General features: G+C 39.3%; 1 non-coding gene across 1 annotated transcript; it reads left to right on the top strand.

Annotated features, from left to right (window-relative positions):
* Positions 1-12,958: 12,958 nt before the first annotated feature.
* On the top strand, positions 12,959-13,062 carry LOC122678498. The gene has a single exon (XR_006336168.1). It is a non-coding gene; the product is annotated as a U6 spliceosomal RNA (small nuclear RNA).
* Positions 13,063-16,359: the final 3,297 nt, after the last annotated feature.

The raw sequence follows: 16,359 nt of genomic DNA, 5'->3' as shown, positions 1-16,359 counted from the left end.
GAAGGACTGATGTTGAAGCTGAAACTCCAATACTTTGGCCACCTCATGCGAAGAGCTGACTCATTGGAAAGGACCCTGATGCTGGGAAGGATTGGGGGCAGGAGGAGAAGGGGACGACAGAGGATGAGATGGCTGGATGGCATCACCGACTCGATGGACATGAATTTGAGTAAACTCCGGGAGTTGGTGATGGACAGGGAGGCCTGGCATGCTGTGATTCATAGGGTCGCAAAGAGTCCAACACCACTGAGTGACTGTACTGAACTGAACTGAACTTTCACCCCAAGTCAGTCTCTCCCATCAGGAAGCTTCCATAAGCCTCTAATCTTCTCCATCAGAGGTCAGAAGTAATGAAAACCACAATCCCAGAAAACTAACCAATGTAATCACATGAACCACAGCCTGTCTAACTCAATGAAACTATAAGCCATGCCATGTAGCGCCACCCAAGATGGATGGGTCATGGTGGAGAGTTCTGACAAAATGTGGTCACCTGGAGAAGGGAATGGATAACCACTTCAGTATTCTTGCCTTGAGAACCCCATGAACAGTATTAAAGGGCAAAATGATAGGACACAGAAAGATGAACTCCTCAGATCAGTAGGTGCCCAATATGCCACTGGAGATCAGTGGAGGAATAACTCCAGAAAGAATGAAGAGACAGAGCCAAAGCAAAAACAATACCCAATTGTGTTTGTGACTGGTGATGGAAGCAAGGTCCAATTGTAAAGAAAAATATTGTATAGTAAAGAACAATACTACATAGGAACCTGGAATGTTAGGTCCACGAATCAAGGCAAATTGGAAGTGATTAAACAAGAGATGGCAAGAGTGAACGTTGACATTTAAGGAATCAGTGGACTAAAATGGACTGGAATGGGTGAATTTAACTCAGACGACCTACTACTGTGGGCAAGAATCCCTTAGAAGAAATGAAGTAGCCATCATAGTCAACAAAAGAGTCCGAAATGCAGTACTTGGGATATAATCTCAAAAACGACAGAAGGATCTCTGTTCGTTTCCAAGGCAAATCACACAGTATCATAGTAATCCAAGTCTTTGCCTCAACCAGCAATGCTGAAGAAGCTGAAATTGAACGGTTCTATGAAGACCTACAAGACCTTTTAGAACTAACACCCCCAAAAGATTTACTTTCCATTATAGGGGACTGGAATGCAAAAGTAGGAAGTCAAGAGATACCTGGAATAACAGGCAAATTTGTTTTGGAGTACAGAATGAAGTATGGCAAAGGCTAACAGAGTTTTGCCAAGAGACCGCACTGGTCAGAGCAAACACCGTCTTCCAACATCACAGGAGAAGATTCTACACATGGACATCACCAGATGCTCAACATTGAAATCAGATTGATTATATTATTTGCAGCCAAAGATGGAGAAGCTCTCTACAGTCAGCAAAAACAAGATGGGGAGCTGACTGTGGCTCAGATCATGAACTCCTTATTGCCAAATTCAGACTTAAATTGAAGAAAATAGGGAAAACCACTAGACCATCCAGGTATGATCTAAATCAAGTCCCTTAAGATTATACAGGGGAAGTGAGAAATAGATTTAATGAACTAGATCTGATAGACAGAGTGCCTGATGAACTATGGACAGAGGTTCATGGCTTTGTATAGGAGGCAGTGATCAAGACCATCCCCAAGAAAAAGAAATGCAAAAAGTCAAAATGGCTCTCTGAGTAGGCCTTACAAATAGCTGTGAAAATAAGGAAAACGAAAAGCAGTGGAGAAAAGGAAAGATATACTCATTTGAATGCTGAGTTCCAAAGAATAGCAAGGAGAGATAAGAAAGCCTTCCTCACTGATCTGTGCAAAGAAATAAAGGAAAATAATATGATGGGAAAGCCTAGAGATCTCTTCAAGAAAATTAGAGATACCAAGTGAACACTTCATGCAAAGATGGGCTCAATAAAGGACAGAAGCAGAAGATATTAAGAAGAGGTGACAAGAATACACAGAACTAAACAAAAAAGATCTTCATGACCCAGCTAACCATGATGGTGTGATCACTCACCTAGAGCCAGACATCCTGGAATGTGAAGTCAAGTGGGCCTTAGGAAGCATCACTATAAACAAAGCTAGTGCAGGTGATGGAATTACAGTTGAGCTATTTCAAATCCTAAAAGATGATGCTGTGAAAGGGCTGCACTCAATATGCCAGCAAATTTGGAGAACTCAGCAGTGGCCACAGGACTGGAAAAGGTCAGTTTTCATTCCAATCCCTAAGAAAGGCAATCCCAAAGAATGCTCAAACTACTGCACAATTGCATTCATGTCACACGCTAGTAAAGTAATGCTCAAAATTCTCCAAGCCAGGCTTCAGCAATACGTAAACTGTGAACTTCCAGATGTTCAAGCTGGTTTTAGAAAAGGCAGAGGAACCAGAGATCAAATTGCCAACATCCACTGGATCATTGAAAAAGCAACAGTGTCCAGAAGAACATCTATTTCTGCTATTGACTATGCCAAAGCCTTTGACTGTGTGGATCACAACAAACTGTGGAAAATTTTGAAAGAGATGGGAATGCCTCCTGAGAAATTTGTATGCAGGTCAGGAAGCCACAGTTAGAACCGGACATGGAAAAACAGACTGGTTCCAAATCGGGAAAGGAGTACGTCAAGACAGTATATTGTCACCCTGCTTATTTAACTTATATGCAGAGTACATCATGAGAAATGCTGGACTGGATGAAGCACACGTTGGAATTAAGATTGCCCAGAGAAATATCAACAACCTCAGATATGCAGATGACACCACTCTTACGACAGAAAATGAAGAAGAATTAAAAATCCTCTTAATGAAAGTGAAAGAGAAGAGTGAAAAAATTTGGCTTATAGCTCAACATTCAGAAAACTAAGAGCATGGCATCTGATCCCATCAGTTCATGGCAAATAGATGGGGAAACAGTGGAAACAGTGGCTGACTTTATTTTTGGGGACTTCAAAATCACTGCAGATGGTGATTGCAGCCATGAAATTAAAAGATGCTTACTCCTTGAAAGAAAGTTATGACAAACCTAGACAGCATATGAAAAAGCAGAGACATTACTTTGACAACAAAGGTTCGTCTAGTCAAGGCTATGGTTTTTCCAGCAGTCATGTATGGATGTGAAAATTAGACTGTAAAGAAAGCTGAGTGCTGAGGAATTGATACCTTTGAACTGTAGTGTTTGAGAAGATTCTTGAGAGTCCCTTGGACTGCAAGGAGATCCAACCAGTCAATCCGAAAGGAAATCAGTCATGAATATTCATCTGAAGGACTGATGTTGAAGATGAAACTCCAATACTTTGGCCATCTGATGTGAAGAACTGACTCATTTGAAAAGACCCTGATGCTGGGAAAGATTGAAGGCAGGAGGAGAAGGAGATGAAAGAGGATGAGATGGTTGAATGGCATCACCAACTCAATGGACATGAGTTTGAGTAAGCTCTGGGAGTTGGTGATGGACAAGGAGGCCTGGCATGCTGCAGGCCATGGGGTTGCAAAGAGTCAGACATGACTGAGTGACTGAACTGACTGAATGAATGAATCTGGGAAGGGAAGGGAGGCAAAGAGAAGGGAGGGGGCAGCCAGGAAACAGTACTGCAGACTTAAGGCAGGGTTCTGATTCCACCTTAAAGTATACAGGTAACAATGTCTTTAAGCTCTTTTACATGTCAGCATTCTTCTTACCATAAAGAAAGCTGAGCACCAAAGAATTGATGCTTTTGAACTCTGTTTTGGAGAAGACTCTTGAGAGTCCTATGGACTGCAAGGAGATCAAACCAGTCAATCCTAACGGAAATCAGTCCTGAATATTCATTGGAAGGACTGATGCTGAAGCTGAAGCTTTGGCCACCTGATGGGCATATCCCACTCATTAGAAAAGACCCTGATGCTGGGAAAGATTGAAGGCAGGAGAAGGGGACGACAGAGGATGAGATGGCTGGATGGCATCACCGATGCAATGGACATAAGTTTGAGCAAGCTAAGGGAGTTGGGGATAGACGGGAATGCCTGGTATGCTGCAGTCCATGGGTTCTCAAAGAGTTGGATATGACTGAGCAATTGAACTGGACTGATTCCACCAAAATGATTCTTCTTATCAGAGAAAGACCGCCTGAGGTTACATTAAAAGAAGCAGAGAAGCTGTTCAAGATTACCTGAGACAAGATTAGAGGAGTGGAGGCCCTGCACTCCCCTGCTCCTATCTTATCATCAGCCTTCATTCTTGCAGCCTTGCTATAAAACTCCTCATCAAATCCTCCCATGTTGGGACATAGTTTTTTTGGCAACAAAAATTGTATCTGCTGTGTCCCCTTTTGCACCTTATTATGGTTATTAGGCCTTACATGATATGTATTTTCTACTTCACTCAAAACTCTTTGAGATTCTATTCGACACTGATGCACAGATGCTGAGCTTTTGGCATCACAATCTATTTGAGGCTTTACCAAGCATGAGAGTTTTACATACATTTAAATTCTTCCCATTTAAATCTTGCCAAAATGTCTCTTGTGTGTACCTCCATAACACACATAGAAATTTCAAAGGTCTTATCAAATTTTCCTTTATCCCTATTTCTCTTTTTTAATCAATTATTTGTCTTTATTCAGTACGTTGACCTGATCATGTTAGAAATAAGAGATGGAAAAGGTAAAAATTAACTACACATAAAAATTGGGCCATAACCACAGATATAAAGCCCTTGAGGAAATATGGTTTAAAAAAAATAGGTCAAACAACTTTTAAAATGTAGGTGGTAGAGATAATTTTCTAAAATAGCAGAAATCATCCAAATTGATTCAAAAAGAAAAAGAGAATTTCTGTTTCTGATAAGACAATGACAATATTACTAGACTAAACTTTCCATTTTAAATAACTAAAATGGGAGGAGGAGCTAAGACGGCAGAGGGATAGGATGGGGAGACCACTTTCTCCCCTACAAATTCATTGAAAGAACATTTGAATGCTGAGCAAACGCCACAAAACAACTTCTGATCACTAGCAGGGGACATCAGGCACCCAGAAAAGCAGCCCATTGTCTTCGAAAGGAGGTAGGACAAAATATAAAAGATAAAAAGAGAGACAAAAGAGTTAGGGATGGAGACCCATCCCGGTAAGGGAGTCCTAATAGAGGACATTTCCAAACACCAGGAAATCCTCTCACTGGCGGGTCTGGGGGAAGTTTTCGAATCTCGGTGGGCAACCTAACCGGGGGGAAAAATAAAACCCACAGATTACATGCCTAAAAGCAACTCCCAGCAGAAAAGTACCCCAGATGCTCACATCCACCACCAGCAAGTGGGGACTGAATGGAGAGGAGCGGGCGGCATTGCTTAGGGTAAGGACCAGGCCTGAATGCCCTGAGGGCAATCAGAGGGAGCTAACATGAGATAGCAACTTAAACTGTGGGATAGCAAGAGAGAGAGAGAAAATTAAGTGGTGAAAAGCGCTAACCGAAGACACTGCCGGCCCACTCGCAGAACAAAGGAAGGACTGAGCAATTCCAGAGAAGACTAGCCGGCTACAGAACGGCCCATCTCCTGCCTGAGGCAGGAAGCAGAGGGGAGGGGAAAGGGGCAAACACAGCCCCAGAGACAGCATCCCCTACCAAACTGCAAACAGGCTTCCAGTTTCTAACCAAAGACTTCCTGAGATTCTGGATGGTTGACATCCACCGAGAGGGTCGCAGCTAGAGACCAACTCCCCAGAAGAGACACAAAGCGCACCGGACCGGGGCACGCGGAAACTGAGACTGGGACTGCGGAGGGGAGAAGGCGCACTGCACCAGGGGAGAGTGTGCTGCTCAAGCTCCTGGCTGCCTGAGCTGCTCAGGCGGGGAAGGCACAACACGCAGGCCCAACTGAGTCTGCGTCTTTGTGGAATACCCGAAAACCTGAACCTGAGCGGCTTAGGCCTGGGAAGTACACACAACTCAGGGCCCACTCCCTGAGAGCAACCTGGAGCCTGAGCAGTGTAGATGGGGAAGGCACACACACTGTGAGCGGGGGCAAACCCAGCGTGGCTGGAACACTGCGAGTGCTCCCCACACACGCCAGTGATATTCGTCTGCAGTGCCCTTCCCTCCCCACAGCACGACTGAACAAGCAAACCTAAATAAGAGACCACCTCCACCCACTTGTGTCAGGGCAAAAATTAGACACTAAAGAGACCTGCAAACAGAAACCAAATAAACAAAGGGAACCGCTTCAGAAGTGACAGGTGCAACAGATATAAATCCCTGTAGTTAACACCGACTACACTGGAAGGGGCCTACAGGTATTGAGAAGGGTAAGCTGGAACAAGGAGCTATCTGAAACTGAACTGAGCCCACACTGCCCACAACAGCTCCAGAGAAATTCCTAGATATATTTTACTATTATTATTATTTTTAATTAAAATTTTTTTTCTTTTTTTCCCATTTATTTTTATTAGTTGGAGGCTAATTACTTTACAATACTGTAGTGGATTTTGTCATACATTGACATGAATCAGCCATGGATTTACATGTATTCCGCATCCCGATTCCCCCCTCCCACCTCCCTCTCTACCCGATCCCTCTGGGTCTTCCCAGTGCATCAGGCCCGAGCACTTGTCTCATGCATCCAACCTGGGCTGGTGATCTGTTTCACCATAGATAATATACATGTTTTGATGCTGTTCTCTCAAAACATCCCACATTTTACTTTTTCTTACTCCTCTATTACTCCTTAATTTTCATTTTCATAACCCACTATAACCTTGCAAAAAAAAGAAAGACCCTAATTTCCTAATTCTAAAGCAAACTTCATATATATTTCTTAAATTTTTTGTGTTTTTGTTTTTAATATTGTATTTTTAAGAGTCTAACCTCTACTCTAGATTTTTAATCTTTGTTTTTTAATATTATATATCAATTTTGGACATTTAAGAATCCAATATTCAGTACCCATTTTAACTCAGGAGTGTCATGATTACTCTCTCCCTCTTTTGACTCTCCTTTTTCTCCCCCAGATCACCTCTAATTCCTCCCTCCCCCTTCTCTTCTCAGTCCAATTCTGTGGATCTCTGTGGCTGCTCTGAGCTACGGAGAACACTTAGGGAACACAGTTCTGCCTAGATCTGATGCTCTCCTCTTGAGTCCCCCTTTTTCTCCTCCTGCTCATCTCTATCTCCTTCCTCCCTCTCCTCTTCTTCATGTACCTCTGTGAACCTCTCTGGGTGTCTCTCACTGTGGAGAATCTTTTCACCATTAACTTAGAAGTTTTATTATCAGTGCTGTATAGTTGGAGAAGTCTTGAGGCTACTGGAAGAATAAGACTGAAATCCAGAGGCAGGAGACTTAAGTCCAAAACCTGAGAACACCAGAGAACTCCTGACTACGTGGAACATTAAGTAATAAGAGATCATCCAAAAGCCTCCATACCTACACTGAAACCAACCACCACCCAAGAGCCAATAAGTTCCAGAGCAAGACATACCATGCAAATTCTCCAGCAATGCAGGAACATAACCCTGAGCGTCAATATACAGGCTGCCCAAAGTCACACCAAACCCATAGACACATCTCAAAACTCACTACTGGACACTTCATTGCACTCCAGAGAGAAGAAATCCAGCTCCATGCACCAGAACACCGACGCAAGCTTCCCTAACCAGGAAACCTTGACAAGCCAATCGTCCAACCCCACCCACTGGGAGAAACCGTCACAATAAAAAGGAACCACAGACCACCAGCATACAGAAAGGCCATCCCCAAACAGAAATCTAAACAAGATGAAAAGACAGAGAAATACCCAGCAGGTAAAGGAAGATAAAAAATGTCCACCAAGCCAAACAAAAGAGGAGGAGATAGGGAATCTACATGAAAAAGAATTTAGAATAATGATAATAAAAATGGTCCAAAATCTTGAAAACAAAATGGAGTTACAGATAAATAGCCTGGAGACAAGGATTGCAAGATGCAAGAAATGTTTAACAAGGACCTTGAAGAAATAAAAAAGAGTCAATTAAGAATGAATAATGCAATAAATGAGATCAAAAACACTCTGGAGGAAACTGACAGTAGAATAACGGAGGCAGAAGATAGGATAAGTGAGGTAGAAGATAAAATGGTGGAAATAAATGAAGCAGAGAGGAAAAAAGAAAAAAGAATCAAAAGAAATGAGGACAACCTCAGGGACCTCTGGGACAATGTGAAATGCCCCAACATTCGAATCATAGGAGTCCCAGAAGAAGAAGACAAAAAGAAAGGCCATGAGAAAATACTTGAGGAGATAATAGCTGAAAACTTCCCTAAAATGGGGAAGGAAATAGTCACACAGGTCTAAGAAACCCAGAGACTCCCAAACAGGATAAACCCAAGGTGAAACACCCCAAGACACGTATTAATCAAATTAACAAAGATCAAACACAAAGAACAAATATTAAAAGCAGCAAGGGAGAAACAACAAATAACACACAAAGGGATTCCCATAAGGATAACAGCTGATCTATCAATAGAAATTCTTCAGGCCAGAAGGGAATGATAGGACATATTGAAAGTAATGAAAGAGAATAACCTACAACCCAGATTACTGTACCCAGCAAGGATCTCTTTCAGATATGAAAGAGAATTTAAAAGCTTTACAGACAAGAAAAAGCTGAGAGAATTCAGCACCACCAAACCAGCTCTTCAACAAATGCTAAAGGATCTTCTCTAGACAGGAAACACAGAAAGGGGGTATAAACACGAACCCAAAATAACAAAGTAAATGGCAACAGGACCATACCTATCAATAATTACCTTAAATGTAAATGAGTTGAATGCCCCAACCAAAAGACAAAGACTGGCTGAATGGATACAAAAACAAGACCCCTATATATGCTGTCTACAAGAGACCCACCTCAAAACAAGGGACACATACGGACTGAAAGTGAAGGGCTGGAAAAAAATATTTCATGTAAACGGTGACCAAAAGAAAGCAGGAGTTGCAATACTCATATCAAATAAAATAGACTTTGAAATAAAGGCTGTGAAAAGAGACAAAGAAGGACACTACATAATGATCAAAGGATCAATCCAACAAGAAGATATAACAATTATAAATATATATGCACCCAACATAGGAGCACTGTAATATATAAGGCAAATGCTAACAAGTATGAAAGGGGAAATTAACAATAAAACAATAATAGTTGGAGACTTTAACACCCCACTCACACCTATGGATAGATCAACTAAACAAAAAATTAATAGGAAAAAACAAACTTTAAATGGCACAATGGACCAGCTAGACCTAATTGATATCTATAGGACATTTTACCCCCAAACAATTAATTTCACCTTTTACTCAAGTGCACATGGAACCTTTTCCAGAATAGATCACATCCTGGGCCATATCTAGCCTTGGTAAATTCAAAAAAATTGAAATCATTCCAGTCATCTTTTCTGACCATGATGCAGTAAGATTAGATCTCAATTACAGCAAAAAAAAAACTATTAAAAATTCCAACATATGGAGGGTAAATAACACGCTTCTGAATAACCAATAAATCATAGAAGAAATAAAAAAAGAAGTCAAAATATGCATAGAAACGAAAGAAAATGAAAACACAACAACCCAAAACCTATGGGATACTGTAAAAAAAGTGCTAAGGGGAAGGTTCATAACAATACAGGCTTACCTTAAGAAACAAGAAAAAAGTCAAATAATTAACCTAACTCTACACCTAAAGCAACTAGAGAAGGAAGAAATGAAGAATCCCGGGGTTAGTAGAAGGAAAGAAATTTTAAAAATTAGGGCAGAAATAAATGCAAAAGAAACAAAAGAGACCATGGCCAAAATCAACAAAGCTAAAACCTGGTTTTTTGAAAAGATAAACAAAATTGACAAACCATTCGCAAGACTCGTTAAGAAACAAAGGGAGAAGATCCAAATCAACAAAATTAGAAATGAAAATGGAGAGATCACAACAGACAACACTGAAATACAAAGGATCATAAGAGACCACTACCAGCAGCTATATGCCAATAAAATGAACAACTTGGAAGAAATGGACAAATTCTTAGAAAAGTATAACTTTCCAAAACTGAACCAGGAGAAATAGAAGATCTTAACAGACCCATCACAAGCACGGAAATCGAAACTGTAATCAGAAATCTTCCAGCAAAAAAAAGCCCAGGACCAGATGGCTTACAGCTGAATTCTACCAAAAATTAGAGAAGAGCTAACACCTATCTTACTCAAAATCTTCCAGAAAATTGCAGAAGGTAAACTTCCACTCTCATCCTATGAGGCCACCATCACCCTAATTCCAAAACCAGACAAAGATGCTACACAAAAAAGAAAACTACAGGCCAATATCACTGATGAACATAGATGCGAAAATCCTTAGCAAAATTCTAGCAAACAGAATCCAACAACATATTAAAAAGATCATCCATCATGGCCAAGTGGGCTTTATCCCAGGAATGCAAGAATTCTTTAACATCCGCAAATCAATCAATGTAATATACCACATTAACAAATTGAAAGATAAAAACCATATGATTGTCTCAATAGATGCAGAAAAAGCCTTTGACAAAATCCAACATCCATTTATGATAAAAACTCTCCAGAAAGTGGGAATAGAAGGAACATACCTCAACATAATAAAAGCTATATATGACAAACCCACTGCAAACATTATCCTCAATGGTGAAAAATTGAAAACATTTCCCCTAAAGTCAGGAACAAGACAAGGGTGCCCACTCTCACCACTACTATTCAACATAGTTTTGGAAGTTTTGGCCACAGCCATCAGAGCAGAAAAAGAAATAGAAGGAATCCAGATAGGAAAAGAAGAAGTAAAACTCTCACTGTTTGCAGATGACATGAACCTGTACATAGAAAACCCTAAAGACTCTACCAGAAAATTACTAGAGCTAATCATTGAATATAGTAAAGTTGCAGGATACAAAATTAACACACAGAAATCCCTTGCATTCCTATACACTAACAATGAGAAAACAGAAAGAGAAATTAAGGAAACAATTCCATTCACCATTGCAATAAAAAGAATAAAATACTTAGGAGTATATCTACCTAAAGAAAGGAAAGACCTACACATAGAAAACTATAAAACACTGATGAAAGAAATCAAAGAGGACACAAATAGATGGAGAAATATACCGTGTTCATGGATTGGAAAAATCAATATTGTCAAAATGACTATACTACCCAAAGCAATCTATAGATTCAATGCAATCCCTATCAAGCTACCAACGGTATTTCACAGAACTAGAACAAATAATTTCACAATTTGTATGGAAATACAAAAAACCTCGAATAGCCAAAACAATCTTTAGAAAGAGGAATCGAACTGGAGGAATCAATCTGCCTGACTTCAGGCTGTACTACAAAGCCACAGTCATCAAGACAGTATGGTACTGGCACAAAGGCAAATATGGATCAATGGAACAGAATAGAAAGCCCAGAGATAAATCCACGTACCTATGGACACCTTATCTTTGACAAAGGAGGCAAGACTATACAATGGAAAAAAGGCAACTTCTTTAACAAGTGGTGCTGGGATAACTGGTCAACCACTTGTAAAAGAATAAACTAGAACACTTTCTAACACCATACACAAAAATAAACTCAAAATGGATTAAAGATCTAAATGTAAGACCCGAAACTATTAAACTCCTAGAGGAGAACATAGGCAAAACATTCTCCAACATAAATCACAGCAGTATCCTCTATGACCCACCCCCCAGAATATTGGAAATGAAAGCAAAAATAAACAAATGGGATCTAATTAAACTTAAAAGTTTTTGCACAACAAAGGAAACTATATGCAAGGTGAAAAGACAGCCTTCAGAATGGGAGAAAATAGTAGCAAATGAAGCAACAGACAAAGGATTAATCTCAAAAATATACAAGCAACTTCTGCTGCTCAATTCCAGAAAAATAAATGACCCAATCAAAAAATGGGCCAAAGATCTAAACAGACATTTCTCCAAAGAAGACATACAGATGGCTAACAAACACACGAAAAGATGCTCAACATCACTCATTATCAGAGAAATGCAAATCAAAACCACAATGAGGTACCATTACAAGCCAGTCAGAATGGCTGCTATTCAAAAGTCTACAAGCAATAAATGCTGGACAGGGTGTGAAGAAAAGGGAACCCTCTTCCACTGTTGGTGGGAATGCAAACTAGTACAGCCACTATGGAGAACAGTGTGGAGATTCCTTAAAAAACTGGAAATAGAACTGCCATATGACCCAGCAATCCCACTCCTGGGCATACACACCAAGGAAACCAGAACTGAAAGAGACACGTGTACCCCAATTTTCATCACAGCATTGTTTATAATAGCCAGGACATGGAAGCAACCTAGATGCCCAGCAGCAGTAGAATGGATAAGAAAGCTATGGTACATATACACAATGGAATATTACTCAGCCATTAAAAAGAATTCATTTGAATCAGTTCTAATGAGATGGATGAAACTGGAGCTCATTATACAGAGTGAAGTAAGCCAGAAAGAAAAACACCAATACAGTATACTAATGCATATATATGGAATTTAGAAAGATGGTAATGATAACCCTATATGCAAGACAGAAAAAGAGACACAGATGTATAGAACAGACTTTTGGACTCTATGGGAGAAGGTGAGGGTGGGATGATCTGAGAGAATAGTATTGAAATATATATATTATCAAGTGTGAAACAGATCGCCAGTCCAGGTTGGATGCATGAGACAAGTGCTCGGGGCTGGTGCACTAGGATGACCTAGAGGGATGTGATGGGGAGGGAAGAGGGAGGGGGGTTCAGGATGGGGAACACATGTAAACCCATGGCTGATTTATGTCAATGTATGGCAAAAACCACTACAATACTGTAAAGTAATTAGTCTCCAACTAATAAAAATAAATGAAAAAAAAAAAACACCCAGAATGCTAGATAAAAACTTTAAAATGTTTTATTAAGAGCATTGTTGAGTACTCTCTTCAGCACAAATGCTAGAATTGGAATGATACAGAGAAGGTTAGTATGCCCTCTGTCTAAGGATGATATGAAAATTAATGAAGACTTCCAATTAAAGAAAGAAATAAAGAAAGCAAATAAACACTGTTGAGCTGCAAAGAAAGCAAGGAATTCTCAAGTCAGAGACATAGTGATGGCATGAATGAGAGAAATAAGAGAAATTTGAGGGCCTTTGCCAAACTAGATGAACTTGGGTATCAGTTTCATAGTCTCATGGAACATGGAGTACAGGAGGACAACTCGGGGATCTGCTCATGGTGGAGAGTATAAGAATAGATCTTTCCTCCTTTAAGTCAAAGACCCCAAAGGGTTCCACCTTAGTGTAAGAGAGAACTAGAAACACTGTTCACTTTCACCAAAGGTTATATGAAAATTGCCTGAAATTTGGTAGCATAACAGAGGAAGGCAACATCCCTAAAAAAACTGAATTCAGGGGTTTCCCTGGTGGCTCAGTGGATGTGGAGGGAGGTGGGAGGGGGAATCGGGATGGGAAACACATTTAAATCCATGGCTGATTCTTGTTAATGTATGGCAAAAATCACTACAATATTGTAAAGTAATTAGCTTCCAACTAATAAAAATAAATGAAAAAAAAAAAGATCTACCTGCCAATTCAAGAGACATGGGTTTGATCCCTGATCCAGGAAAGATCCCACATGCCTTGGAGCGACTAAACCTGAGCATCACAACTATTGAATCTGTTCTCTAGTGCTTCAGAGCCAAAACTACTGAAGCCCTCGCACCCTAGATCCCAGGCTCCACAACAAGAGATTAGCTGCACATGAAACAGTTAGAGAAAAACCTGAGCAGCAACAAGACCCAGCACAGCCAAAAATAAATAAGTAAATAAAATTAAAACAAAAGAAAGCAAAAAATCACTATAAACAAATAAACAACAACAACAAAAAACCCTGAATTCACAGTCTGGTTATCACATTGACATAAGGTGCAAATTTATAGTGTCCAAATCCAGGCTCTCAAACTAAAAATTTAGTTTAACGTAGTTCCAAATGAAAAGTTATCTGGAGTCCTCGCTGATGAAAAATGCACACAATTTCTGGAGGAGCACACATAATACCAGATCCCCATGAATCTAAAAGAGAAAATTTTCAATGAAATTCAACTACTCACAGTCAAAATTCACTAAACACATGAGAAAACAAGGCACTCTCAACCAAGAGAAGCAACAAGATAGAAGAGGGCTCATGAAACTTCAGATATTGGAGTAACTTGACACAAAATATAAATAACCATGTTTTCATATATTTATAAAAATTAAGAACAATTTTTAAATATGTGCAGAGAAAACACTAAAGAGAGACTAGGCATTTTTAAAAATGAAAAATTAATAATTGAAATTTTAAAAATATAAATTAAAAAATGCAAACAAAAACAAAAGTGAATATGTTTAACAGCAGATTTGATACAACTAAAGATAGATTAATAAACAGGAAGATATATCCGTTCAGATTAGTCGTGCAGTCGTGTCTGACTCTTTGCAACCCTATGGACTGCAGCACACCAGGCGTCCCTGTCCATTGTCCACACCAATTCCTGGAGCTTGCTCAAACTCATGTCCATCGAGTCAGAAGATTTATAAAAGTAAATTAATCAGAATGTAGCTGCAGCGTGTTGAATTTTGTCCCCACAAAATATATGTTCAAATTCTAACCTTTGGTATTATGAATATGACCTTATTCAGAAATAGGGTTTTGCAGATGGTATTAAATTAATGATCTTGAGATGAGATCATCCTAGATTTAGGACAAAAGGCATTAGATTTATGGAGGGCCCTAAATCTAATGTCTGTCATCCTTATAAGAGAAGGAGGAGGAATATTCAAAACACAGATTCAGAGAGGAAGACCCATAGGTGAAGGTCATGTGAAGTCAGAAGTAGGGAATGGAGTGATGAGTCTACAAGCCAAAGAACACCAAGACTTGCCAACAACCACCAGAAGATAAGAGAGTGACATGGAACAGATTCTTCCCCAGAGCATCCAGAAGGAATAAACCCTGAAGACACCTTGATTTTGAACTTCTGCTTTCAGAACTATGAGAGAATAAAACTTCTGTGGTTTGAAGACACAGAATTAGTGGTTATTTGTTCCAGCAGCTCTAGCACATAGAAAGAGTGAAAAATATAAAGGTGGAGTTAAGAAATGGTGAGGATTAAGTTAGAGAGTCTAACATAAGTGTAACTGGAGTTTCAGAGAGAGGAGATACAAAGATTGGTAGACAAGATTCTTGAAGTGATAATGGCTGAGAATATTCCAGAAGTGATGAAAAATACAATTACTAAATAAAGCCCAATGAATTATTTTCTGAAGGAAAATACAAAATCATACTTAGACACATCATGGTGACCCTTAGTAAGAACAAAGAAAAAAACTTGAAAATAGCCATAGAAGTTGCAGTTCTAGCAATGGGCAAACAAAAGTGTAATTTAGAGCACCAAAGTTGCCCTTGTCCAGAAGATATGAGCTAATGCCACAAATACTTGCATTTCGATTTTCTGATAAGACCCACCATTATGCATAAGGGGGTGGGGAAAAGGTGAGAGACCTCTATATTGAACCACATCCTCAGTCATAACAAACCAGAAACTTCCTACAAACTCTGATTAATTATGGAATGCGTTGCTGTGGTTTTGAAACATGTAGGAAGAGAAAAAGAACAGGAAAAGCAAAGAGACTTCCTTGTGTGGTTATAACAGCTAATCAAGTCTCACGTCTTTGCACGCTGTGTATACAAGGTCTAGGTGGACTAATGACTCACAGAATTTTGATTTGAGTTGTTCCAACTAAACATGCCCAGAGACCTAAGAGAGGTAAACTGAAAACCTCTGTGGAGGAGCGCAAATCTGTCTTAGGCCTCAGGAAATGCCCCTAAATAATTTTTAAAGGACAATGGCCAGCAAGCAATTCAAATTTCTGAGCCGTAAAAGAAAATGACACTATAACATGAGCAAGAACCAACATAAATGAGAGTCAGCAGAGACAGATTTCAGATGTTGAACTTTTCAGATGCATCTTTTAAAGCAACTATGCTTAATGTGTAATAAAAGTAAGTCATAAACTTAAAAAATTTCACTGGAAATAAAAAAAAACATAAAAAATCATAGACTTTAAAAAGAATCAAATAACATCTAGAATGAAAAAACAATAATTAAAATTAAAAACTTCAACAGACATATGTGGCAATAGATTGAATAGAAACAAAAGACAGAATTTGTGACCAGGAAGATAAAACAGAAAAATATATTGAGAATGCAACATAGATTATAAAAATACAAAAAATGTAGAGAGGATAAAAGATGTATAAAAATAGTTTGAATTTGTTTTATTTGAGTCCTG

Source organism: Cervus elaphus, chromosome 20 (assembly GCF_910594005.1).
Source record: "Cervus elaphus chromosome 20, mCerEla1.1, whole genome shotgun sequence".
Taxonomy (NCBI): Eukaryota; Metazoa; Chordata; class Mammalia; order Artiodactyla; family Cervidae; genus Cervus; species Cervus elaphus.
The sequence above is the reverse complement of the archived record's forward strand: the minus strand, read 5'-3'. Positions and strand labels throughout refer to the sequence as shown.